Genomic DNA, 25160 nt, shown 5'->3' on the forward strand with positions numbered 1-25160 from the left:
TTTCCCTTTCTGGTCTCTGTGCTATTTTTTCTCATATATTTTACCCTATGTGTGTTATGCAGCCTACAAAACATTGTCATTACTTTTGCTTTAGAACCAGTCAATTATCTTTTAAAGAGATTTAAATAATAAGAAAAAAAGTCTTTTATTATTTACCCACATATTTACCATTTCCAAAGATCATCATTCTTTGTGTGGATCCCGATTTCCATCTGGTGTGATTTTCTTTCTGCCTGAAGGGCTCCCTTTAACATTTCTCATAGTGTAGGTCTGCTGGCGACAAGTGTTTCCAGAACCTGGTCCTCAGGTCTTTTGCACTCAAAAGTCCAACACCACAATTTCCTAAGGTTAACACTCTCCAAAAATTTAAAGTGAACCAACATTTGCTGTGGGTCTGAAGTGGGGGAATGGAGAGCTGGATATAAACACTACAGGACCACTAAACTTCAGTCATACAAGTTCCTCTACGATTAATTCAGTAGGGGACCCTTCGAGCTGATGCTTAGGGAGTGGGAACGATGCATGTTGAGAATCTACTATGTGCCAGGCACTGTGCTAAGCATGACACATACCTTGTCGGCTTGTGAAGAGGATGAGATGAGCCCGGCACCTGGTACGTATCACCCCTCAGCAAAAGGTAGCTGTTAGGATGACCTTCCTCAATAATTTTAACAACGTCGTGGGACAGCCATTTTGATCCCTGAGTTACAGATGAGAAAGCAAGGCTCAGAGAATTGAACCAGTGAGGGAACTGGGATTCAAACCCAAATCTGTGTGACTCCAAAGCCTGGGCTCTATACCACCTGCTCTGTCCTCCAGGGCCAGGAGTTGGCAGGGACAGGGCAGGACTGATCTTCAGGCAATGGAGCCCATGACCAGAGGAAGCATGGGAAAAAAATGTCCAGGAAATGGGGCTGCATTGAGCCAGACCCTGCACAGGAATCCATCTGAAGGGTCCAGGCAGGGGTAAAAAGAGGCCTTGGCAACAGCAGGGGGGCGGAGGGAGCACTGAGAACAGGGTCTGGGGCTATTTGCCCGGAAACCCAAAGCACTCCACCTACCCAGATTTGTACCCCGGACACGGAGAGCTTGACAGCGCTTTTAACAAATCAGTATGTTTTTGCCTCAGCCGAGCAGTGTGGCAAGTACAATGTGTGCAGGCATAAGAGGCATAAAAACTAAACTCTGAGTCTGCAGGTTTTACTGGTCTCACCCATGGTTGCCCACGGCCCGCAACTCAGGGGTCACCCAGGGACTGGCTGTGTGCTCTCAAAACCCTGTGCTCCAATCTCCCAAACAGTTAACATCTGTTTTCTCTTTATGCCTTTTTGTTTCTTTTTTTCTCTTTTTCTCTCCTTTTTTCTCTCCCTCCTCCTCCCTTGCTGCTTGCCCTCTCTGAGCACAGGGAAATGCCATCTCAGAAGTGTTGCCTTCCTTTAATCAGGACCTAATTCCTTATCACAGAGCTCAGAGATGAAGGTTTCCAGGAAGACAAAAATAAAGCACTAGCAGTGATTAACATTTCCCTGTTCTCTTGAAGACAGGAATTATTCCAGGGTGCAGGTTTTTTTTAAAGAGCTTTAGCATGGGAGACGCTGGGAGGCCAGCCCATGGATTAGTGGATACCCCATCAAGCAAAGCAAGAATTCAAAGGAAACGAGGGTTGCCAAGCTGAGGCACAAGAGGGTGAGCCTTTAGGAAGAATTAGGGAAACTCCACGATGTGGGGGCTGGAGCCAGTCTGCCCCACCTCCAGCACACCAGGGCAGCTGGGTGTTATGGGTGCAGGAGGAGGGAGGAAGGAGGGAACAAGGGCATCTAGTCACTTCTGCCAAGTTTGCAAGACTGTTTCCAGTTGTAAACCCCTCCTAATTTTCTTTCCCTGCCACCTGCCATCACACTGTGGTAGTTAAAATAGTCTCCGTCCCAGAAGGTGATGAGAGAAGATCCCCATGGCCAGAGTGGAGGGCACATTGGGGAGAATCAGTAAATGAGGCCAAAACAGGCAGCCCCAGGAGAAGCTGTTCCAGTCCTGGGGAGAAAGAATTGGGCCGGGGGGGTGGAGGGGGTGCGGGGGGGAGTGGGGGGTGGAGAGAAGACAGATCCCGCCAGGAGGCGGCAGATGGTGTCAGTGAGACTTGGTGACTGTGGCCATGTGGAAAAGCACTTCTGAGAAATGGGTATGAAGACACCCCTACTAAGTGGCAGGACCACATCAGAACCTGGACTGTGCTCAAAAGATGAGTTTCTGAAGGGGATATGACGGTCAGAGGTGGAGGGGGTGGGAGCTGAGGGCAGAGAAGCCTGCATGTTCCAGGCCGGGTCGTCTTCCCCATCTCCCACTCATGGTTCACCCTGTCTCCTAAGGGCTGACCTGCAGTCCAGGGCCCAGCCCATCAGCCCCTCCCTAGCTGGTGGCCTTATCTCTGAGCCTCAGTTTCTTCCTCTGTCAAGTGGGTTAATGCCCCCTTCCTCCCACCCTGTTGGGGCTGCAGTGAAATCATGGCAGTATAGGAAGCCGGGGTGGCCCAGCACTGAGGTGACGGGGACCAGCATCTGTGCCCATCTGTGTGACGGGTCCCTTCCATGCCCTTAGGTAACATTGGGCTTTACCAAATCTGGGGAATTAGAGGGTCCAACACAAACTAGGACCTCAATCAATAAGAATGTCACATGAACACATCCGTTGATGGGTCCGAATTCTTGCTTTGACATTTAATAGCTGCATAACCACCGGCTAGAACATAGAGCTTATTCACTCCCTGGATTCCAAGCAAAAAAATCTCAGTAAAACAGACTCAGATTCAGGGATGGGGCTGGGGACTGAAGAACAGAAATATATTTAATAACACCGTCGGGGAGACCGTCAGGTGCACGCAGACACCCAGGACCCAGCATGTTTGATTAAATTCTCTGCTGCCACTATCTTGAAATTCGTCATAACTTTAACTTGTGTTTTGTAAGTGCAGTCTGACAGGATGGTGGAGTACATACATGTGAGCAGAGGGTACATGCAATGCGTGTGTCCTCTGTTTTTTGCCGCCCGTTCACGTATAACGTCCACGATGCCCCCACGAGTTCAGAATTCCAGGGACGCCTGTGTGGGGCAGCTCAGCAAGACGCACTGTGAGTACAAGGCAAGAGTGTTACGTCTACGGCTGAGTACGGGGGTCCTGACAGCCCCAAAAGGCCAGGCTTCTCATTTGAACCAGGACATTCTACAAGCGCAGAAAGAACTCGGTGGTATTCTAAGAAACATAAATGGTCAGAGAACCTTTCTTTCTTACTTGTGTTACTTCCCTGCACTAACCAACCACTGAAAATTATGACGGGAGGTGAGGAAAAGATAAAACAACTCCTGGTTCCTTTCCTTTCAGCCTTTCCTTCCTCACCAGTGAGCCAAAGGTAGAGGCTGTTGGTAGCATGGACGCATACCAAGAAGTGAAATAAAAGCTGTGGAGCTGGTTTTATGTAGTTTCCACTCTTCTGGGAAGAATGAAATACACACTCAGGAATGAGCTTTGAAATACAAATTGTGTCATTTCAGTGATTCCCTATACGAATGAAATGCTCTTCTATTTGCATTCAAAACTGGCATTGCACAAAATGAAGATGAACGGTAAAGTTCACACTAATAAATTCTAATTTTTCCTTACTTAGAACAACACTAACTAGGAAATAAAAAAACACCATGACAAGAGAGAGAAAGACTGCAGCAGAAAGGAAAAAGCTTTATATTTTCCAATGCTTAATGGCATTTTTTCCAGCTTTCTGAACAAGGACCCCAAACATTCATTTTTCACTGGGCCCACAAATGATGTAGCCAGTCCTGCAGTGAAAAGCCAGGCACCAATGCACTTCGCCTGGGCAGAGTGGCTGGGTTTCTGTTATATAACTTTTCAGCTGGTGGGATGCGCTAGTTAAGCATGGGATTTTAGGAAACGTGAGTCCTGGAGGAAGTTTCTAATTACCTTTGCCCTGTAGGTAGGGAGGAGGTAGGCGGTGGGGAGCCGTGCAGGGGAGAGGAGCCCTGGGTCCCATCAGAGGCTGAGGTGAGACTGGAAAGAAGTGAGGCGGGAGGGAGGGAGGGGGCTGGTGTCTGGGGAGCACGCACTGCCGTGTGCACCCGGCACCGTGCTTTCCGCACGCGGCTCGTTTCATACCACAGCCATCCTGGGGGATGTGAGTTCACCCCCTTTACAGATGAGGACACTGAAGGTTTGAGTGGTCAGGAGACTCATCTAAGGTCTCACAACTAGTGAGGCGCAGAACCAGGCGCTGATGGAGGCAGGCAGGGTGCCAACCAAGGAGACAGAAATACATCACTCCCCGCTGGTCCCCCAGTCCCGTGGGAGACAGACGATGAGGATGCAGTGGGATCTGATGGGGAAGCACAGGTGGTGTGGAAGCAGAGGGAAACCCCAAACAGCCTGGGATGTCAGGGGGCTCCCCAAGGAGGGGCTGTCTGCTCTGGGGCCTGAGGGTGAGCAGGGGTTAATCCTGCCAGGAGGAGGAAGAGGGGACAATTAGTTCACAGGCTTCCCTTGCTGAGCCGCTTTCATTCCCTCCCTGGGGAGGAAGCACCTTAAATTCACTGTCCTGTTGACAAAGGCCCCCCCAGACCCGTGCCCCCATCCCTGGGCTTCCCCTTCTTCTCCTCCGTCTTTCCCCCTTCCCCAAAGCAAAGGTAGCCCCTGGGGTCCCAAAGCAAGGCCTGCTGTGTGTCAGGGGTTGGCGGCGGGGCGGTTCACTTGACCTCTCTGAGTCTCAGTTTCCTGAAGTGAGTGGCTTGGACAACAGAAGAGAGTTCACCTCCACGAGCCCTAGTGTGTGCTGGGCCCTGGCCTCCCACCCTCCCCAGAGCCCTGGGTGCCAGGACTACAGTTCAGGGGTTCCCTCTTGAGCCCTGAAGCACAAACTCTGTTCCCGCTCCACCCCTCCCCCTGCCTGACATCACGGGTCACCAAGCAGAACCACCATCCTCCACATCAGCTGCATGGCTGCTCTAGGACCTGCTGTGGCTCCCGCTGTCGGCTGCCTCAGGCCACCAGGCCTCCCTACTCGGCAGCCTCACCACCCGCCATCCCTCCCATCTCTCCCTCCCAGGAAACTCCAGGCAAAGCAGGTCTTCACTGTTTGCCCAATACCCTAACTCCACTCCCACCCTGCCAGGGCTTTGCTTCTGCTAGACTCGCCCTCCTTTCCCCTCCTCCCTCTGAGGAACTCTTATTCATCCTTCAAAGCCCAGAATTCACCTCTGTGGTGAAGCCTCTTCCAGGCAGACTAATCACTCCTTCAACTGTGCCCCAGAACAGCTGGTAGAGGACATGTCCTGAGCCCATAAGAACAGCTTGTAGAGAACATATCCTGAGCCCATAACAAGTGCTCACCCGTCACCTGTGTCATCTCGCTTACTCCTCACCCCAACCCTGTGAGGCAGGATCATTATTAACGCTGCTGTACAGATGAGGAAACTGAGCTCAGAGAGGTGCGCAACTTGCCTGAGGCCACACAGCCAAGAAGCAATGGCATTCCCACCTCTCCACTTTGGGTGATTAACGGTGTCCCAGGTTGTCTCCCCAACTAGGTGGTGAGCGACTCAAACGAGAGTCATCCTGAGTCCTCCCTCTGTCCCCAGAACCTGAGAAAGCGGGGCCTGGCTGGGTCGATGAAGGTTTGCTCAGTAAACACATCTGCCCCTGGATTCCCACCTCCCAGCTCTGCCCTGCGGCGCCCCTCCCCCAACGTCCTTCCCAGTCTGTATGCGGCTAGTCCTCTGTGGTCCCCAGAGCCGGCTCTTCAGGGAGGCCTGGGGTTCCCCAAGAAACCCCTGAGCCTCTCTCCCCAGCTGCTTGTTTGGAGGTTGGCCCCCGATGAGGTTCACGTTCCCAGGGGCCCAGGACCTGCCTCTCTCGGACCCTCCTCAGAGCCCGGGCATCACAGGAAATGCTCAACACTCAGCTGAACGGAACATGGGTCAGTGACAAGTCCCACCACTCATGTCTGGGTCCCAGTTCCCCCAATGCACACGTCACCGTGTCCCTCCTCCACGGGGCCAGGGAAAGAGCCGGGACCCCGGGGTCATCCAGGCCTGGGCTCTCATCCCCTGCTGCCACTGGTGAGCCGAGTGACCTGGGACCAGTCAGCTCACCCCTCAGACCCCAGACTCCCCTGCAGAAAAGTGGGAGCAGCAGTGCCCATGGGGCGTGGGGTGGGCAGTGTGAGGCTGGTGGGGTTCAGAATGTGCCCCGCACCGCACACAGTAAGCCCCACCCCCATCCCCTGCAAAGGCAGCAAACTGTAATTTGCATCCATTTCAGAGCTTCCGAATGAATCCTTTATCCAGCAGCCTCCGAACACCCCCAGCCGCGCCCCTCCCTCCCAGGCCCCAGCCCAGCTTCCAGCCCACCACAGCCCTGCTGCTCTGAACATAATTTGTGTGGTGTCTGCACACCTTACATCCATTATACAGAATAAATCTCCCAGGCTGTTTAAATTTCAACTTTTTATTCCCCCCCCCCAAAGCAATGGCTGCATTTGGCAAAGGTCACTCATAAAGCACAGGATACAGGACAGGAAGAGGAGGTCAGGACTCGATCAGGGAGCAGGTGGCATTCATTAGGGAAATCACAGCTCTCCTTCCAAGGAGCACGCGCTCTTCCAGGGCTGCAAACCCAGAGAGAAGGCACTTTTCTCCCGAAGCCTCAGAAATGCGCGATGTGGGAGCTCCGAGCTGGGCGGCTGCTACCGCAATACCGTGAGCTCTGGGTGTTGAGCGCCTGCTTCCTTGGGCCCCGAGCCCCGCACAGCCCGGAGTGTTATCCCCCCTGCACGGTGGGGGCCACGCGACACTGAGAGGAAGAGACTCGCCCAGGATGGCGCAGGGCACTAAGAGTGAGGCTGGGATTGGAACCCAGGTCTGCTGGCTCTCGGGTCCCTGCTCCTCTCCGGATTCTCTGCTCCCTGGGAACGCGGGAGGATCGCGATGGGTAAGGTGAGCAGATAAATCAGCCCAGTCCAGGTGGACGCCCACCAGGCTTTGGGTTCCATCTTGGTACAGAAACCTTAAGTACAGGCCCAAAAAACACAGAAACAAAACACCATTGATTAATTAGTGCAGCCAACTGTGTGTTTGGCTGCAGGATGTGCGCAGAGCGCAGTCACAGAATGGATTCTGAAGTGATCCCCCTCTTCACCTCCAGGGGCAGCAGAGCCCACCTCATCTGAGACCAGCCCCATGAGCCCCTCCCCACCTCCCTCCCCAGCTCTCTCTCTCCGGGTCAGAGGAGGAATGAAGGGGATGGGAAGCCAGGTCTATCTTTATCCTTGGGGTGTCTGTGCCTTTCCATAGGACGTGAGTAACAGGATGACGGCAGCCTCTGTTCACTGCAAACGCCCTAGAGGCAGAACCTTCTCCCGGCCCAGAGCACGTGGGTGCTCGCACACCCTCCTCAGAGGTGAAAGGACTTCCTGGGGCAGAGCGAGGGCAGGTGGTCTGGCCCAGGTCACCCAGAAACCCAGAGGGACAGCAGGCACCCCTCCAGATGGGCTGGAGGGACCAGCCTGGAGGGACCAATGAATAAATGCTCTGAAGAGGGGCACATGACCAGATGGAAGAGTAAATCCATGCCTCACTGCTTAGGTGCATGGATCCTGTGCAGACAGTGGAGGGAGGAGGGAGCAAGATTGGATGGACCCCCGAGAGCAGACAGAGGGAAGCCTTGGGGCGGGGTAAGCAGAGGTCTTCCTCGCACTGTCTCCTTCGGTCTGGCTGGCACGCTATGGAGGAGCTCCATCACTATCACGACCCTCAACCTGACCTCATGAGGGTGAGATGTGAAGCACAGAGAGGTTAGGTAACTTGTCACACATCACACAGCTCATGGGGGCAGAACTGAATCCCAGCCCAGACACTCGGCTCCCACAACACGCCTCGGGCTGCTTCCCCAAATCTGCCGTGGGCCGCCAGGCTCGCCAGGAGGCTTGGCCTCCTTTATAAACTTAATAAAATCCAGCTCTTTATGTCAGAATAAAACCTTGCCAGATCTTTCTAAATTGCTCCAGTGTTCGGCGCTGGGTTCACCATCAAATTGTTCCATGTGCTTAGGGCTGGGTGTTGGCTGGGAGCTCTTGTCTCTTCTGATGGTTGTTTCTGACATGTTTTAGTTTGTTCAGCTTTCCTGGCCCTGCCGTGCGTTGGGGTCCAAGAAGGCCAGGCAGCTGCACTCTGTCCCCAGGCTGAGGACGAAAGGAGGGTGGGGCATCTTTGCAGGTGGGCACCTCCCCCTGCCACGGCTCGCAGCGCCCTCACTCCACCCTCCAGGACAGGGGCATCCAGGGCCCCCGTGCCCTCAGACCATGCCTGCAGCTTCCCCTCCGCAAACCCCAACTCTCCAAGAACACGTGCTGCTCCCCAAGTACTCCTGACAGGCCCGTGGCTCCCAGGTCTTTGCGCAGGTTGTTGCCTCTCCCGGGAATGCCATTCCACATCTTCTTCATGTGCAGAAATCCTGCTCATCCCCCAAGACCCAGGCACGAATGGAGGGTGGGGAGGAGCTAACAAATTTACCCTCCTGCCATGTGCCAAGGGCGCCGCGAGAGGTGAGCACCTTCAGCGAGTCCACTGCCACCTGGGCACCGATCACAGAGTGGGCTGCATTAGCCCATTTTACAGATGGAGAAACCGAGGCTCTGAGACACTGAGTAACCTATTCAAAGTCACCCAGTGGTCAGTGGCAGGGCTGGGATAACTCTGACTGGGTCAGCCGACCCACAGACCAGTCTTGCCCACCACCCCTGGCTCTGGGCATCCTCCTGACCCCGGGAAGGGCATCACTCCTTCCTTCATGTCTCCTGGAGCATTACTGAGCATCCTTTCCTCATGGTCGTTCCCTGTCTGTCTGCCTCTATCCCTGACTGGTCCCTCCTCAAGGAGAGGAGCAGACTGAATTCTTCTCTTGCTCACTCTGTGGGTCGAGGACAGCCAAGTGGCCCCAACCCATTCCCATGTCCTGGTGCCCAACTCTGCCCCAGAGGGAGACAGACCCCAAGAGGATACAGCTCTACTTGCCTAGGTTAAGCCTCCGTGTTTGTGTCCAGTTCACTTTTCCTCATGTTCAGCTTCTCCTGAGGGGCTGGGGGGGCAGGCAGGAAGGGTGGGTGAGTCACGTGGGAGCAGATTTAAGTTCAGGAGCAGCAGCCTGATGTGCCCAATAGTGGGACAGGTTCTGCTGTTTGGTGGTGAGCTCCCCATCCCTGCAAGAGTTCAAGTTATTACAGGACAATGAAGAGAGTGTTTCCTGCATTACCAGGGGGTGCTGGACTAAGGCGGCTTCCTGTGCTAAGATTCTGACTGCAGGGTGTCTATTTCAATGCCACGTTCCTCCAGATTGATTCTGTGATTCCAAGGGTTCGGTAAGTGAGGCTCCAGGTTTTCGCCAGAGTTTCCTTAATTCTGCAGCTCTCGGGCCCATGAGTCCTCGAATGCTCCTGTGAGTCTAGAATTCTAGGAGTCTGTGAAAGGGACCAGATGCTCAGGTTCTGGGATTCAAAGACTGTGTGAAAGCATCTGTGAGTCTGTGAGAGATGCTCTAATTCCAAGATCCCATGCATTGCAGATGCCATGAAAAGGGCTGACAGATCTGAAAATCCTGGGCTGGGAGAGGAGGAAGGTTCCCGGACCCTCCCCTCCCCGGTTTCAGCGTCTGCAGGGGGAGGACACTGGGAGCTTCTCTCAGCAGTAACATGCGGGGTCCCCGGGAGCCCTCATCTCCACACTCCCCCTCCTCACCTGGCTCGCCCCCTCAGGTCCCCCCATGCTGAGGGGGTGACACGGGTCCTGAAGCCCCAGGGGCAGAGCCCATGTGACCAAACATTGATGGATGTGCCCCAGATGAGCCCTTGGCTGTTCTGTCCTTGTTTTCCTGTTGCGTTAATTCTGAGGAACAGCCTTTGCTGAGTGGAATTTTCTGGTGTATCTTCCTCTGTATAAGCAGCTGGGGACAGGAAGCCAGGAGCCCACTTTCATTTCAGTTCTGTTTGTGTTTCCTGGTCCTCTCGGCCTGCTCCACGGAGCTCTTCTCCTATGTTCACTGTTTAACCTGGGAGCTCTCAGTGGGCTCTGAGCACCGGCTGTCCTGCCGGGTTCACTCTGGCTTCTCTGGAAGTAACTGGATCCCAGGGAGGGAGACACGGGAGACAGGCAGGGAGGGGCTGGAATTCTGGAGGCTGGGTCCACAGTCGGTCCTCCAGGCCGTCCCAGGGCGGCCCCCTCCCACCCACCCCGACCTCAGCGGGCAGGTGGGTGTCCTGGGCACCTGTGGCAGAGAGGGAACCCGGAGCCCAGAGCCCAGCAGCTTGGCCGTGGAAGAGAGAACCAGGGGCGGCTGGGGTTAAATCGACCGCAGCCTGGGTGCAGAGGCCTGCGCGTGAGGGAGGGGGAGTCCCTCGGGGCCAGGCGGCGAGGGCACCCACCCACCTGCTCTCTGTGGTCCAGACGGCAGGAGCATCTCTGGCAGCTGCTGCCCGGGCCCCTCTGGTCAGATGTGAACAGAGGGGAGCCCGCACCCCAGGCCAAGGCAGGACAGGCCTTTGGGTCAAGGACCAGAGACCGGGCTGCCTCCATGTCGAGAGATGCTGTGAGGCCAGAGCATCATGGGACAGATCAGAACCACGCAGCCCCATTACCCTCTGGCCTGTTTCCCACCTCACGGGGCTGAGGTGGCGGCTACAGTAACCGCACAGACAGCCGGGGTGACACAGGCAGCTGGGGTCAGGGCCAAGGGGAGAGAACCCAGGGCCTGGGGGCCTGAGGGAGGGGCTGGCCTGGGAGAGAAGGGGGAGGGGGGCGGAGGGGGGTTGTGTTCGGAGCCCCCACCCCGCACCTGTGACGGGCACTTCACACACTCGTCTTCTGTAATCCTCACTCACAACAGCCCTGGGAGCCTCTGTTATTAGCCCCATTTTTCAGGTGAGAAAACTGAGTGTCCACAATGATATGACATGTCCAATTCACCAGCCGTTCAGTGACAGGGCCAGAATTCCCACCCAGGCCTGTCTGGCTCCACAGCAGGTGGTTTTCCTTGTGCCTCATTCAAAGCAGACATGGAATACCCAACACTGACAGGCTCCATCAGGCACAGGCGTCAGGCCCGCAGGTGTAAGCTCCAGGAAGGGCCCTGGACTGAGAGTGGGGAAACTGAAGCTCAAACCGTGGCCTGCTCACTTCCTAGATGCATGCCTTGGGCCTCCCTCAGCCTCAGTTTCCTCATCTGTAAAATGGGAGTGACGACTCTAACTGTGGGGATAGCATGAGGGTTAGAATGAGACCTGTGTGCCTGGCACACAGTGGGCCGTCAATAAACATCAGCAGAGGCAGGATCTGAGGCTGGGCTCTGAGCTCTCTGCTGGCTCCTTTCCTGGAGCTCTCTGGTTCCTAACTCTTTGTGAATCCATTCATCTGTCCATCCATCTACCCATCTACCCATCCATCCATCCACCCATCCACCCATCCATCTCTCCACCCATCCATCCACTCATCCATCCACCCACCCACCATCTATGCACTCATCCATCCACACATCCATCCACTCATCCACCCACACATCCATCCACACATCCACCCATCCATCTACCCATCCACACAGCCATCCACTCATCCATCCACCCATCTATCCACTCATCCATCCACACATCCATCCACCCACCCATCCATCCGTCCAGTTGTTCTCTTGCTGACTTACAGCATGAACCTAGAACTGCTTTGTGCAGGAGGGAGACACTATGAGTGATAAGACTGTCACTGATGCCTGAAGGCCCTTCCAGCCCCATGAGAATGACCACAGGTAGAGGTCTGGTGGAGTCCCGAGGGAGCACTACAGGAGGGAGGGGCGAAGTCACCACCAGCCTCAGCAGAGGAGGAAGGGCATTCTGGGCAGAGGCATGGCACGCGTAGAGGAAAGGAGGAACAGAAGAGCCTGGCTTATGTGAGGAAGAGCTCACTGCGGCTGGATCCCAGGTCCAGCACCCGGTGGGTGTGTCATGGGGGAGCAGGGAGAAGACACAGCCTGAAAGGAGGCAGGGCCAGACTCAGAGAAGCCTTGAATTCCAGGCCAAGAAGGTTGAACTTGAGCCCCCAGGCAGTCAGGAGCCACTGAAGGTTCTTGAGCTGGGGCGTGGCAGGAAAATTCACATATTAGAAAGCACCTTCCAGCAGCAGGACAGGAGTGAGGGGACCAGCTGGGAGGCTGGTGCGTCTCCTGGGCCCAGTACTTTAGGGCCTTCCTCTCACAGAGGGTTTCCTGGCACACAGGGACCACAGGTTGGATGACTCGGGTGCAAATAGCAGGGCGGATGGGCTGAGCAGTGGTTCAGGGTCAGTTCAACCCAGAGCCCAGCGCGTGACCAAACCCACAAACGCACAGCTCACACAGCCCCACGAGGTCCAAGGGACTCCTGGAGTCCGCGCCTCCCCCAGTTCCCACCCGCCCACCGCCCCCCACAACGGCCTCATCACCAAGGGGACAGTTCCAGCCCCTTCCCCTCCCCTGTCCTTCTCAGCAGGTGCGCTCACTCCTCTGCCCAGAGAAACCCCAAGCCTCAAAACAGAAACTCCCTAGATTTCCTGACACCAAACATACAAAGCCCCCGGCACCCACGCCGCCCTCCTCCTCCTTCTCCTGGAGATGGAGATGGTCCCCTCCCTCTGCCTGGGCTCAGACCTGCTGTCAGGCCCCTCCCACCCGCCTCCTCAATCTGTCCAGGGGAAGAGGGAGGGGCAGCTTCAATTTCTTTGTCTATCTGTCTGTCTGTCTGTCTATCTATTTATATCTCTCTAGCTCTATCGGCTCCTTCCCTCACACCTGATTCATATTTGGTTATATTCAAGTCTCTCTCTCCTTATAACAAACAGCAAACAAACCTGAACCCCATGTCCCTGCCAGCTGTGTCCCTCTCTTTCCCCTCACAACCTAAATTCCTGAACCAGTCGTCCACACTGGTTGTCTCCCTGCCACACTCCTGTGCCCACCACAGACCCCATGCGGCCCCTGTGACACTGCTCTTGTTGAGGCCACTCTGACCTCCATGCTGGTTCAGCCAGTAGCCACCTCCAGCCTGCAGCCACCACCACGTGACTGGCTTCTTCCCACCCTCAGCCCTGTCCATAACCACACAGAGGCCAGAGGGACCTTCAGACTCAAATCTGCTTGGGTCCCTCCCCTGCTCACACCCTGCATAGCAATGCCATGCTCAGGATCACATCCCAACTCCCTGGCCTAGCTCTGCTGCCCCCACCACCATTTACTGGATGGATGGATAGATGGATGACGGATGAGTGTGGTGGACAGATGACTGGATGGTTGGATGGATAGATGGATGGGAATGGCTGGATAGGGGGATGATAAATGGATGGATGGATGGAGGATGAATAGAGGCTGGGTGGATGATGGATGGTGGCTACATGAGCGTGTCAAGGACAACACACCTAACACTCAGAGCTGGTTCAGAACCCCCCAGATTGCACCAAACTATCCTTGCGTGACCAGCAGATCCTCACCCGACGAGAAGACAAAATGTCACACAGGATGAAGCCATGCTGTTCCGGGAACTCCACCTGCCTTTTTCGCTGCTCCTCGCAGCCACACCCCTGTGAGGTGGGTCTCTTGAGCTCAGTCTACGATCAAAGACATGGTGGCTCCCAGTGGCTCCATCACTTCCCCGGCGGGCGGCCGAACTACCCGGGCGGCCTGGCCCAGAGCTGTGAATGCGAGGAGGGCGCCCCTGGGGCTGCGCCCCTGGGGTTGTGCTGAAGATTGGGTGACAGCTCTCTTCCTGGCTGAAAGCCACCGGGTCACCTCACCCAGAATAAGCTCCTATGCTCACGGTGACACCAATACTAATACTAATACCACCATCCGTTGCTGCCGCATCTCCGGGCCAGCCCTCCACCCGCTTCACCTGCTTCGACCCCCGCCACTGACCCGCGAGCCCTTGCTACTGCTCATCCCACGTTACAGAGGAGGAAACTGAGGCTCACGAGTGCAGTGAGCTGCCCAAGGTCCCCCGTCCCACCACCGGCAGAGCCAGGCTGGACCCCAGGGATCTCGCTCAGGCTCATGGGCCCCCTCAGTGCCTCCCGAGCTCCAGTAGCTTCTCTGACCCTCCCGTGCATTCGCCGCCTCCACCCTCCACCTGCCCGATATTGATTTTGATTCAATCAGTCCCTTTAAATTGACTTGAAATGACCTCCCTTTTTCAAGTTGCCTCACCCTGAGCAATAACGTCCATGAAATCAAGGGTTTAATGCATTAATTACGTGTGAGTATTTTTTCTGATACCCATTAAAATAAATACATGACTGGTAAGATATAAAATACTAATGTTTGTCCATGCAGCACCCGCAGTCACCTCTCACACCCCCACTCCCTGGGAGACCCCGGGGCTGCTGCTGGAGAGGCCGGGAGGAGGGGGAGAAGGTGGCATCTGGGCAGTGGACGTGGCCTGGCCGCTCCCAGCCCAGCCTGGCCCAGGGCAGCGGCCGTTTCTTTCTCCTGGGGAGGCCCCACCCTCATCTGCCGCCCCAGGCTGGGTCTTGGAAAGGGAAACACCATGGCAGCTGGATGGGGCCCACTGACCACAAGACCCAGGAGGGAGGACCCTGGGGGAAGGGACCAAAAGGCCGTGATGGCCTTAGCGGCCCTTTAGAATAAGATGCGCGTGCGGGACGCTCATCACACCCCTCCTTCCTCCCAAAGGAAGCCCCAGGCACCGAGATCAGAATTCCCCGCTCTGCACCACCGCAGGGAGAGAAGCCTGGAGGTGCCTTCTGTTCCTGTGCAAAGGGTCCTGCCAGAAATGAAGACAGGAAACTACAAAGGAAAATCTGACAGCAAGAAAAGGGAGCAGAACCTTCCAGAAAGGCAGCCACATCCCCAAGCAGCTGCAGCAAACATGGTGGGGTGGGGAATGGGCAGAAGAGCTTCCAGGCTGGAGTTGGGGCTACAGGGATGGGAAAAGTGTGCTGAGATGGGGTGTCTGCTCTGGGCCCATGAGAGGGGATGTGGTCGAACTGAAGGAAGTCCAGATGTAGCACCAGCGGGGGCGGGGACCCCAATTCAACGGCCCCAAAGAGTTTGTTGGAAAAGGAAGGTTTTCCACTGGGAAAGAGAAGCATCAGGGGCCACGTGGGGCAGACAGGCCTGAGTTCAAGTCCCAGCTGGGTGCTGGGTGTGGGTACAGGGCAGAGTTGGACCCTTCTGGGAAGCAGGGTTGAGGTCAAACTGGGCATGAATTTATCTGCAGTCATGTTCTCCCAGTGGGGCAGCTAGAAAGGGCTGATGCTGGCACTGGAGTTTCGGGGACGGTCACAGTGAAAACATGCCTACTGTGTGCTGAGCACGGGCCAAGGCACGTTCCACAGCAGCATCTCAGCAAGCCCGCAGTAGAAACAGCCGAGGACACAGGAAGCACCAATTCCCCCCTCACAGAGGGACGGGATGCCTCAGAGAAGGGGAGGGACTCATCCAGCATCTCGTGTGCCAGAGGCCAGAGCCGGTCTCCCACCCAGGCCTGGACAGAAGCAGGGTCTCCTTGGACGGCAGGTTCCAGGGCCCCCACCCACTTGAAGATCTGCTAGATGGAGGCAAAGAGGGAGGGAAAATAGCAGGAAATTTGGAGGTCATGGGCCCGGCTTCCAATTCCATTTCCAGCTCAAGTGCCTTGAGCAAATCCTGCACATCTCTGAGTCTCCACTGAACACCTTCAAAATCCTCCCTGCTCCTCACTCGTAGCCCAGTGCCCTGCACACACCCGTCTGTAAAATGGGCCTGTCAAATGATCACTGTCAAGTTAGAAAACCCATGGAAAGCTTCCGGCATACAGTAGGTACCCAAGAAATGGTAGCTCAGTAGAGGACCAAGGCTGCCCGGACCCAAATCCCCAGAGATTGCAGCCGCATGAGCAGAGCAGCCCTTCCCCAGGCCTGCATACCTGATGCCAGTCGGGCCAGGCCAGCATACCTGATGCCAGTCAGGCTCCAGTGACCCAGCCTCCCAACCATGAGGCAGCTCTGAAGAGGGGGGAGGCACCTCCTCCTAGCACAGAAGTCCCCTCCCCATGTCTGTCTTCTCCCACATAATTATATTTGCAACTGGGACAGATGAGGTGTTGGAATTTTCATCCCATTTTTCACAGACCTTTGAGCCAGGATATACCCACGCAACTGAAATTCAAAGCCATCCTCTGAGTGGGAGTTAACCATCTTCCCTCCCTTGTAAATCTACTAATGAACTGTAATTGCAAAGGTAGACCCTTTATTGAAATCTGATAACCAATTCACTTTGGGGCAAAGTTGTTCCCAAGACTTGAAGAAGGAAAGAAGTGTATATTAATTAGCTTAATTCTTTATCTATATAAAAATCAAGAAAACAAAAATATTGACTAGAGAACAATTTGCCAATTAGACAGTGGCTGCCCTGAGGAGATGCTGATTTTCCTTTTTTCTGGGACTTGTTTATAACCTTCTGTTGATCAAACCTGGATCGGAGAGAACGTGGGAATTACATGGAGAGGGTGGATGGAATGAGGCCCTGGAGCAGACGTGGGGAGAATTGGGATGAGTTCGCAGCAGGAGTTTGGGTTAAAAAGACCTCAAGATGCCAGCCCCTCTCTTTCTCCGAGTCTGACAAGATGGTCCTTTTACACTCATCCCCTCTCAGGGAAGAATGTGTTCCTCAGGAGGGTGGCCGTGTAGGTGAGGCTGTGCCCGTCAGGGATCCAGTGTAGGCTGGGTTCCTAGAAGCAGAGTAGGATGGGGACCTGTGGGCAAGTGGCTTGTGGAGGGGGCTCTCAGGAGGGGGGCGAGGGAAACAGGGGAGGAAGGAGAGGAGCCAGGCAAGGCTGAGGGCTCAGCTCGGGTCTGGCCCCAGCCTGAGCCCACAGGGAGCCCTGGAGCGTGGTGCCCCTCCAGCAATGAGCTGGGCCTTTTGTACCTGTGTCCACTGGTCATTAATTGGAGGTCACCAACTGGGGAGAATTTAACCTCAGCTTTTTCAGGGTGAGCTGGAAGTCAGCTCCCTTCAGCTGAGGTTAATACTCACCTCCACTAGAGCACGGGTGCACTGGCCCAGGAAAGAGAATCTTGCATGGCAGCCCCCATACCTGTTGTGGGTTGAAAAAATTCATGTGTTGTGGGAATTCCCTGGTGGTCCAGTGGTTAAGACTCCTCGTGTCCACCTCAGGGGGTGCGGGTTCGATCCCTGGTCAGAGAACTAAGATCCCACATGTCGCAGGACACAGCTAAAAAAAAAAAATTCACATGTTGAATTGTCCTCCAAGAATTCATATGTTGAAGTCCTAACCCCAAGTAACTCAGAATGTGACCTCATTTGGAGATAGGGTATTTACACAGGTAACAAGTTAAAATGCGGTCATTAGGGTGGGCCCTAATTCAATATCACTAAGGCCCTAATAAAAACAAGAAATTTAGACACAGACATGCACGCAGGGAGAAGGACGTGTGAAGATGAAGGTAGAGACCAGGTTGATGTTTCTTCACACCAAGGAATGCCAAAGATTGCCAGCAACCCACCACAAGCGAGGAGAGAGGCGAGGAACAGATGCTTCCTCACAGCCCTTGAAGGAAACAACCTTGCCAACACCTTGATCTGGGACTTCTAGCCTCTTGGAACTGTGAGACAATGAATTTCTGATGTTTAAGCCACCCAGGCCACTTTGTTATGGCAGCCCGAGAAAAGAAATATAAGGCTCAACTCTGACTCTGAACATGATTCTGCCCATGCAGCATCCAGGCCTTGCCTTTGATATCAGCTTCCTAATCTTCCTTGAGAAACCTCTGGGCAGCCCTCTAAGTCCTTGGGGGTCCTGCAGAAATCACTCCACCCTCATATCAACCTGGCCAACCAGAGTCCTGTATCTGCCTGGCCACAGTTATTGGTTCAGAATTGAGCACGTGACCCAACCTGAGCCAATGAGGCTGAATTCTGGGACTTTCTGTGGACTTGGAGACAGCAGGGTATAAGCATGGTCCCAGCTGTGGGACCACCTAGAAGAAAGGGCCTGCAGGAATGTGAGGCCTCCATGACAGAGACTCAGCCAGGAATGGAGACCTGATGACATAATTTATTTAACTAATAGGATTTCGTTTCCCCCATCATCCTAATTTCTATCTATGTGTATATATTGCATCAAATGTATAGCTGTTTCAGATCAATTTGGGAACATAAATTTTAAAACTACAAAAAATGGGTAGATTCAGACTGTAGTCCGGGGTGATCTTGAACTGGGAAGTAAGACTGCGTTATTAAGGAAAAATTAGAGTGATCATTTATTGGAGTTGAATTATATACTACATGTGCTGAGCACCAATGCATTTGTTTTACATGCATTACCTTAAGCTCCACAGTCATCCCTCTGAAGTAGGTCCTGTTATTCCTTCACTTTTTCAGTTGAAGAAACTTGTGTTACTTTCAACCAGCCATTTCGCTACCCTGATAGCAAAAACAAAGATAAAACACAAAAAGAAAACTACAGACCAATATTCCTTGTTTATGTCTCCTGCTTTCCTGTGCATTACCTGAACAATTTTTAGACTTCAGTTTTGATTTATCTATGGTGTTTTTAGTATATCTCTTTTTATAGCTTCTTTAGTATTTGTTCTAGGTGTTACATTATATCTACATCACTTATTACAGTCTCCTGGTGGCATGATTTTACCAGTTTGAGTAAATATAGAAAACTTACCTCCCTTTACCCTCCCCCATTTAAAACATAAATGTCTTAACTATTTCTTCTATATACATTTTGAACCATTTCAAATAGGGTTATAATTCTTGTTTCAACCATCAAAAACAATTTAGAAAACTTAAGAGGAAAAGTCTATTGTATTTACCCATATTTTTGCTTACTGTGTTCTTTCTTCTTCTTGGTATTCCAAGATTCCTTCTTTTATTGTTTCCTTTCCATTTAGAGAATTTTTTAACCATTCTTTTAGGGTAGGACTGCTGGCAACAAATTATCTTAGTCTCCCTTCATTTGAGAATGTCATGGCTTCCTCTTCATTTATGAAGGATGTTTTCACTGAATATAGGATTCTAGGTTGACAGTTCTTTTATTTCAGCACTTAAATATATTTGCCACTTCTTCCTAGCTTCTGCAGTTCCTGAAGAAAACTAAACTGTCGTTCTAATATTTATCCCTATTGATAAGGTATCAGTTCTCTCTCTCCTCTTTCAAGATATTTTGTTTAATTTTTAGAAGTTTGACTATAATGTGTCTTGGTGTGGATTTCTTTGGTTTTTCTTATTTGAGATTCGTTCAGCTTCTTGAATGTCTAGGTTTATGTCTTTTGCCAAATTTTGGAATTTTTCAGCCATTATTTCTTGGACTACTTTTTCAGATCACCACCCACACTTCTCTTCTCCTCTGGGATTCTAATGATGCAAATGATAGATCTTTAGTTATAGTTCCATAGGTCCTTGAGGCTCTGGGTTTTTTTCCTCCAAGTATATTTTTTCTTTGTTATTCAGTTTGGGTAATTTCTACTGCCCTGTCTCCAAGCTGACTGACTCTTTTGTCTCCTCCATTCAGCTATTGAACACATACATTGACTTTTTTATTTTGGTTATTGTTATTTACGACACAGAATATAGTCTATCTTGGAGAATGGTCCATGGGCATTTGAAAATTAATGTGTGTTTTGGATGGAGCATTCTGTATATGTCAATTAGATCCTCTTGATTGTTTGCTCTGCTCTAGATTTTTGCTGATTTTCTGTATATTAGTTGTATCAATTGCTGAAACTGTGGTTTTGAAGTCACCAGCTATAATGGTGGATTTGTCCGTTTCTCCTTTCAACTTTATCAGTTTTTGCTTCATGTATCTTGAGGCTCTATTATTTGGTGCATATATGTTTAGGATTGTTATGTCTTCTTGGTGAGTTGATTCTTTTAACATTATGTAATGTCCCTCTTTCCTCTCTGTCTAGTAATTTTCTTTGCTCTGAATTCTACATTATCTGATATTAATATGACCACTCCTGGGTTTTTTTTTTTAATTACCAAGAGAATTTAATGGAATCTCTATAGTCCATGACCAGAGAAAGATGAAACCCTGCCTAAGGTTCCAGATTCTGGGAACCAACTCCAGGCTGGACACTGCTTTTGGAGGATGGATGTTGTCCCTACCCTAGTCCCAGGGCTTGAGGGAGCTCAGTGCAGCTGCTCAGACCAGAGCCCTGCCCACAGCAGTGTTGAAGACTTGGGGGTTGGAATTGGCTGACTGGCTGGGACCCAGTGCTGAGGATGTGACATCTCAGTCACCAGTCACTGAGGCTCCTGGTGAGAAGGGCTGGGTGATGCCTGTCCATCTTCATGGTTTTGTTCCAGGTAAGGAAACTGAGGCCAGGCAGAGGGTTTCGAAGGGGCAGCCCAGCTAGATGCTCAGAAGTTGGGTGAGGCTAGGATTCAGCCCAGGACCCTGGCCTGGCCTGCCATGGGAGCCCATTCCCCTTCCCTCCCAGGAGGATAGTCAGCTGAGGGGGTTAGCCTTGCCCTGTCTGACATCATGTTGGGGGGTGAGGCAGTTCAGTCTGCATGGTATACAGGACCACAAAGCCTGGGAGCATCACAAGGCCTAGGATCTGGTACTTCAGGTAGGAGAGGTACCTGTCCCAGCCCAGTATCAGGCTGTTGGTGTAGGTGACTCAGAACTGGGGGTAGGTAGGAGCCATGAATAGAAATTCACCAGCTGCTCAGCTGGCCTCACATACCAGTCAGCCTTGAAGAATTCCCAGAACTTGTCCCACAGCTCCTGGCAGCTCTCAGCCAGCATCCAGCCCTCCAAGAAGTACCAGAGACCCAGCACAGGGAAAACCATCAACTGGTTGACAAGGACCTTCCTGACGATGTTTAGGAGGCCACAGCAGTTGGACACAGGGAGCAGGTAGTCCAGGCAAAGGTATCAGCATTGTATGAAGGGGCCCATGCTGTAGGCCACCACAAACGTGCTTGATGAGCACCTTGGGTCAAACTTCTGTCAAGGCCAGGCACAAATCTCCCAGGACTGGTATGTATTGTCCCCAGCCTCCATGAGAGTGCCACAGCCCAGATTATTGGTGATGAATAGTGCATGGCCTTGGAACAAGGGCTGCCCTGCAGCCTACAGGCCACACAGCCAGTTCCAACCACCATATACCATCACCTGCCCCTACTTCTTTTTCATATTTTCATGGTGTATCTTTTTGCATTCTTATAATTTCACCCCATCTACGTTGTTGTATTTGAAGTGAGTTACTTGTACATAGCATATTGTTGGATCATGTGTTCTTGGGGTAATTGTTTATTTTATTTTGTTTTTGGTCTACTCTGCCAATCTCTGCCTTTTAATTAGTGTATTTAGCCCATTTACATTTAATTAGTGCTATGTTAGGGCTTAGGGCTATGATGTTATTTTTTATTTTCTGTTTGGTTTCTTTGTTTCCTATTCCTCTTTATCTTTCTACCTTCCTGTGCATTACCTGAACATATTTTTAGGATTCCATGTTGATTTATTTAGTGTTTTGAGTCTATCATAGTTTTATTGGTGTTTGCTCTAAGTATTATGAGATATGTACATAACTTATTGTACTCTACTGGTATTGATGTTTTACCACTAAGAGTTAAGTGTTAACACCTTACTTCCATTGAGATCCCTTTACCCTTCACACTTTTTAAGTATCATAGACTTAAACACTCCCCTTAGAGATACTGAATACCACAGTAGATGGTTTTTAAATTTTGCCTCTACCACAAAATATGTAAGAAAACTCATGAGAGAAAAGATTGCATATTCTATTTACCCCTATCCACTCTGACAGTCTTCATTCCTTTTTGAATTTCCAAGCCTCCTTCTGCTACCATTTTCTTTCTGTTTAGACAATTTCTTTTCATCCATTCTCTAAGGATACATTTTCTAGCAATAAATTCTCTTAGCTTTTCTTCATCTGAAAATGTCTTTACTTTCCCCTAATTCTTGAAGGATATTTTCATCAGATATAGAATTCATGGTTGACAGTTCTTTTCTCTCTGTACCTGAAAAACTGTTGTACCACTTAACCTGAGCCTCCACAGTTTCAAAAGAGATATCCACTGTCATTCAAACTAATGTAACTTATAAGTAACAAGTAGTTTCATTCTGGATGCTTTCAAGACTTTTTCATTGTCTTTAGTTTTTGAACATTTAATTATAATGACTTGGCATCAGTTTCTCTGAGTTTATCCTATTTGGAATTTGCTCAGCTTCTTGAATCTGTAGGTGTATGTATTTCATTAAATTGGGGAGGTTTTAGCCATTATTTCTTCAAATACATTTTTAGTCCCACTCTCTCTCCTCTCCTTCTGAGAGTCTAATGATATCATTGTTAGTTCTTTTGCTATTGTCCCTCTGGTCTCTGAAACTCTGTTTGTTTGTTTGTTTGTTTCAGTCTATTTTCTCTCTGTTGCTCAGACTGGGTAAGTCTGTTGATCCATCCTCAAGTTCACTGATTCTATCTTCTATCATCTTCACTCTACTGTCAAGCCATTCACTGAGTTTTTTATTTTTGTTATTGTATATTTTAGTACTATAATTTCCATTTGGTTCTTTTTTATAACTTAGATTTCTTTGCTGAGATGTTTTTCATTTGTTTCCAGAGAATTCATAATTGTTTATTGAATCATTTTTGTGATGGCTGCTTTAAATCCTTGTCAGATTACTCCAACATTTGACTCATCTCAGTGTTGACATCTGTTGATTATCTTTCTCATTCAAGTTGTGACTTTCCTGGTTCCTGGTATGATGAGTTGTTTTTTGTTTTGTTTTGTTTTGTTTTTGTATCCTGGACATTTTGTATATTATAAGACTCTGGATTCTATTTAATCTTTTATTTCTTTTGGTCTGTGTGTGTGCGGCTTTTTGGGTTTTGTGGAGGGGGGTCATTTGTTTGTTTTGGCAGCTGTTATAGCAAGAGGCCAGATGGGTGTATATGCTCAGCTCCCCCCAGCATGCCTGGAAATTGGACACCCACTCTACCCTCTTGTTGCTGCTGAATGCAGATATTAAGCTCAGCTTCCCAGTGCCCTACTGACACCAGGAATGGGAAAGCTGAGGGCTGACTCATGCCGCTTTGTTGCTGCAGGGTGGAGGCAGGAGCTGAGCTTCCCATTGGGTCCTGCTGACACCAAGGGAGGGGAAGAAGAGAAGCAGAGTGTCAACTAGCCCTGCCACCACCCCCTCATTCTGCCTCATTGTTGCCAGGTGGGGAGACTCTTTTCTCTGGGTCCCACTGATACCAGCTGGATGATGGATGGGGGCATTGAGTGTGAATAGCTGCACCTTCTATCACCATAAGTCTCATTGCTGCCAGGTGGGAGCAGATGCTTAGCTCATGACTAGACCCATCTGACACTACTCTGGCAGGGGAATCAGGGCATCTACGCTTCCTTGCAAAGGGGGTGGGGCAGGGGGGACTTCAGCTTCCTGCTCTGTCCCACTGAAAATGCAGAGGGGTGGGGGAAGAGAGTTCTTCTGTTGCTTTTTGACTGGAGTAAAGGCAGATTTTGACAAGAAGTTTTTCTGCTATTAGCCACCCTTTCCCCAGTAATTGGCTAGAGTGGCAGCTTTTTCTTGGAGCTTTTTTAGTCTGTGTCTATTTGTGGTTCTGGGTTGGAGGCTTCTGCAGCACTCTGTCGGGATACATGGGAGGCAATAAGGAAACCACCTCGTCATTCCTCTGAGATTCCCAAGGCAGGCTACCTTCTTCTTTCCATCTTTCAGAGTCTTCCCATGCTTGTTGTTGTGTTATGTCCAGGGTTATTAGTTGTAAGTGGGAAGACCTGGGAGGCCTGGGGCTACTCCATCTTGGAAGAAACGGAAGTCCCATCCTTTATATACGTGTTGTCATTCTTAGATATGAACACAGAAGCCCTCCCAAACCCCTACAATAGGTCAGCCCCCTTACGTGTTTCCATGGCAACCCATGTGCTTCCTGTGTGGCACCATCAATTGCATGTGCATATTTATGTGTGGGGTGGGGGGAGTCTTCAACTAATATCGATTCCCATCCTTCCACCTTCAATAGAGCCCACAAGGGTCCAAGGACAAAGACAGGTCCTGCTCACTGCTGTGTCCTGTGTGCATAGAACAGAGCCTGGAAAGGAAATGGAGAGATGCACTAAAGCACAGGGACTTGGGTGGTGGGGGGGACTCCTTTAGACAGGAGTTCAGAAAAGGCCTCTACGAGGCGGTGACCTTTAGGCTAAGACCAGAAAGACTCAACAACAGAGCCATGCAGGTGAAACCCTGAGCTCCCCAGTGACAAAGCCTTGCGGTGGGGATGAGTTTGATGTACTCCCAGAGCAGCAAGGAGGTCAATGGCTGCAGAAGGACCTAAGGAAATAGATCATCCAGGTCTCTGTAGGCCAGTGGAGAAGGGGGAGGAGAGGTCATTAAAGGATCAGTGGAGGAATAAGGGGACATAATTTGACTTGGGTCTCAGGGAGATGTCCTCTGTCTACTGTGATCTGTGGGAACATAACAGGCTCCCAGTGCAGAGGCTGTTGAAACACTGGATGAGAGATGGGATGGGGTGGGGTTGGGGGGGGGGGGCCTGAGTTAGGTGAAGAGAGGAAGTTACGGGGTGGTTGGATTTGGGAATGGACAACTTTCCATCTGCAGCGGGATGTGAGGGATAAAAATGGAACAGAGTATGGAAAGCATCAGGCATATGGTAGGTGCCCCCCTATTAGAATCTGGTTTCCACCCCTCTCAGCTCAAGGCTTTCACCCCATCCCAGGGCCTCTGTAGCCAGCAGGGTTTGCACAGGCAGCTCCAGCTCTGAAGGGGATACTGTCAGCTGGCTCCTGCAGAAGCCAATGGTGTTCCTGAACCTTCTGCCTGTGACTTGTGGTAGCAAGTACCAGTTGGAGCCCAACTTTTCTGTCCCGTTGCATTCCAACACTGGGGGTCCCCCAGAAGCACCTCCTCCAAAGCTTCACCTGCTGAATCCAGCCCACCTCACTTCAGGCCAACCTGCCAGCCACTGCCTGCCAGAAATCTGGTACGTCATCCAGGCGCTGTGGCCAAGATCCTGGTTTGAATGTACAAAAGGAGCGCATGGGTTTTGAAGCT

General features: G+C 51.4%; 1 pseudogene across 1 annotated transcript; it reads right to left on the reverse strand.

Annotated features, from left to right (window-relative positions):
- Window positions 1-20577: 20577 nt before the first annotated feature.
- Window positions 20578-21212, reverse strand: LOC309833859 (mpv17-like protein 2; annotated as a pseudogene). The gene has a single exon. The product of its transcript is annotated as a mpv17-like protein 2 (transcript).
- Window positions 21213-25160: the final 3948 nt, after the last annotated feature.

Source organism: Grampus griseus, assembly GCF_964374135.1.
Source record: "Grampus griseus genome assembly, chromosome: 1".
Taxonomy (NCBI): domain Eukaryota; kingdom Metazoa; phylum Chordata; class Mammalia; order Artiodactyla; family Delphinidae; genus Grampus; species Grampus griseus.